Source organism: Silene latifolia, chromosome Y, assembly GCF_048544455.1.
Source record: "Silene latifolia isolate original U9 population chromosome Y, ASM4854445v1, whole genome shotgun sequence".
In the NCBI taxonomy this organism is placed as follows: Eukaryota; Viridiplantae; Streptophyta; class Magnoliopsida; order Caryophyllales; family Caryophyllaceae; genus Silene; species Silene latifolia.
In genome coordinates this window covers 455,977,980-455,980,847 of record NC_133538.1, presented here as the reverse complement: position 1 = coordinate 455,980,847, position 2,868 = coordinate 455,977,980, and the positions used below count along the sequence as shown (strand labels likewise).

The following is a 2,868-nucleotide window of genomic DNA, read 5'->3' as shown; positions in this document are numbered from 1 at the left end:
CATCAATTTGGTGGAACGAAACTTATTTGGAGGTGGAGCTACTGAAGACCCTGCGAACATATGGAGAAATTCGTGACTTATTGTTGTTCCATCCCTCTGACTACTGGGGTGACACAAGATCAGGTGAAGCAGGTCCTCTTTCCCTTTTCTCTAAAAGATGGCGTTGCGGAGTGGCTGCGAGATTTAGATATGGAGGACGAAGTAATTACTGACTGGAATACTTTATCTCTTGCTTTCTATAAGAGATACTTCCCACCTCAGAAGAATAATATGTTGAGAAGTCAGATTACCAGTTTCAAGCAAGCAGTTACTGAAGATTTGAATGAAGCATGGATTCGCTTCAAACGTTTGGTCCGTTCCGTTCCCCATCATGGCTTTCATTAGTGGTTTCTTTGCAACTAGTTTTATAACGAGTTGTACGACGATCATCGTGCTTTACTAGATTCTTCAGCAAATGGGAGGTTTCAGGACAACACTAATGATAATACCGCGTGGAAGTTAATTGATCAGATTACTACCAATACTGCTAAGTATGGAAATCCTAGGGGAAGCACGCGTGGGAATGGAGGAGATAATGCTCTTGCGGCACAGTTAGAGGCTATTTCTGCCTAGATTGCTGAGATGAAGACTACCCAATCTTTGGGTAATAAAGAGGTAGTTCATGCTATGAGTCAACAGGAGGAGTCTTGTGCTAGATGTGGTATGGATGGTCATAATGCAGCTGAGTGTTTGAGCACATTGGAGCAGGTTAATGCCTATCAATCTTTTAGGAAAGGTACACCTTTCTCTAACTTTTACAATGAAAGAACGAAGGAACATCCTTTCCTTCAATGGTCTTGTCAGAATGTGCAAAATCCACAACCGCAACAACTACAGAAGAACACGTATATACCTCCTAATAATCGCGGTAATCAACCACAAGGAGGATATCAAAAGCAAAATCAAGGAGGTCAGCAGTTTAATAATCAATATCAACAACCTCCTCAACAAACTCCTCAACAAGCTCCAAAAAATGAGATGACGCAGTTGAGAGCCCTCTTATAACAAACCTTGGCTATGCAACAAAAGCAGACGACTCAAATGTCTGAGCTGATTGCCCATAATAAGATGATTGATACACAAGTGGCTCAGATGGCAGTTCATAATTCTTCAAAACAGCTCGGAAATTTTCCTCCTCAAGGTAAGAAAGCTCATGAGCAAGCTAATGTCATTCAATTGAGAAGCGGTAACACATATCAAAATCCGGAATTGCCAAGTAACGAAGAAGAATTGCCCACTAATGAAGATGAGGTACCCTATATTAATCCTAAGGGATTGGGTAATTTGGAGCTAAGTGACGATGAAAAAGAAGTTGACGAATTTGAAAACGAGCTGAGAATAAAAGCGAGAAAAAGAAAAAAGACGGAACAGTGCTGGTTCTGTAACACCCCCTCATACCAAGGTACCTTACCAAGGACTACCCTAACATGAGAGGTTGTTACCATCTCGGTTGCCCGAGGTTAGTATATCAAAAGCAACAATCCAAACAACTTTATTAAAGTATGAAGAGATTAACGATTATATAATCTCAGCCCAACTCAAAATAAAAGTGTAAGAAAATCAATACAACTGAAATCAAAGACAGCTAAACTCGTAACAACGGAAGATAGACTCGAAGTGATGACTCCCCATGACTGTCCCAAAGCTACACATCTGCATTACCTGTCATAATCTGCTCACCATTCTCGAATGGATCGCCGCAGGTTTTACAAAACAACAACAACGGGGTCAGTACCGTTCAATCAATATAAGACAACAAACAATACAACCAGATGATCATCCTGCATCCCCGGTCTCCCGATCTCACACAGTAACCGACTACACACCGAAGTGTGTAACCCTACCAGATTACCCATCGCAACAGGTAATCCTCGCCGCCAGTGGGTGACCGCAGCCTATCCCCACCTAGTCCAATTCATCATCGAGCGACTAACAATCCCTGTCCCTTAATGTGCACATCCCCTCCCGTGACGGGTTCCACGGAGGGCGAACTAGGGTGTGAAGCCACTCCCGCAAGTGACTCCACCACAATCACACACACAGCATCACAGCTGTCACAACACCACAACCGTCATAGCACAACCACACCAATACCGTCACCACAACACCCAACCTCCGATGATCAGCAGATAACAACAATTATAAAACATATGCAATCTCAATCAATTAACAGTACTGAGTAGGAGAAACCCTACATTTTCGCAATCCAAGCACACACAAGCAATCAATTATGATCCTTCACATATCCATCACCTACATAACATAATTATGTATAATTACCACCCACTCAATCAATTAATCATGCATATAACCTAGACTCATCATAACTTAATAGGAATATCAACTTAAAGAACAAACACGACTTTTCCTGATTTTCCAGCACATGGAAGACTCGGTATAAAATGCATAACTAATTCCAGAAAAAAATCTAATTGATGCAAAGACAATTAAATTGGAACCCCATGAGTCTTAGCTATAAATTATATATAACGTATTTTTCTCAAATTCCAAACTTATCAAGGGTTTTCGATCGATTTCCAAAAACCGTGTAAACCGTCGCATAAAAAGTATTGATTCATAAAACGAGTTTAAAACATTATTTTTCAGTAATTCCAAATTCTATTGTCATATATACTCTACAAAGATGATGTATGAAAAAGCCCCATAACTGAGTCGACATATAAATTAGGGTTTCAAATCATTTTCCACAACCAAATCAGATTCGCGGACTTTTCAGCGACATGTTCATAAATAAATCACCTAGGACAAACCATAAAGAATTTGACTACGATATTTGATATGCATAAACTAGACATCAAATAAACAGGA

The 2,868-nt window shown here is 40.2% G+C and overlaps 1 non-coding gene across 1 annotated transcript; it reads right to left on the bottom strand.

Annotated features, from left to right (window-relative positions):
* Positions 1-270: 270 nt before the first annotated feature.
* LOC141636429 (small nucleolar RNA R71) lies at positions 271-377 on the bottom strand. The gene has a single exon (XR_012541041.1). It is a non-coding gene; the product is annotated as a small nucleolar RNA R71 (small nucleolar RNA).
* Positions 378-2,868: the final 2,491 nt, after the last annotated feature.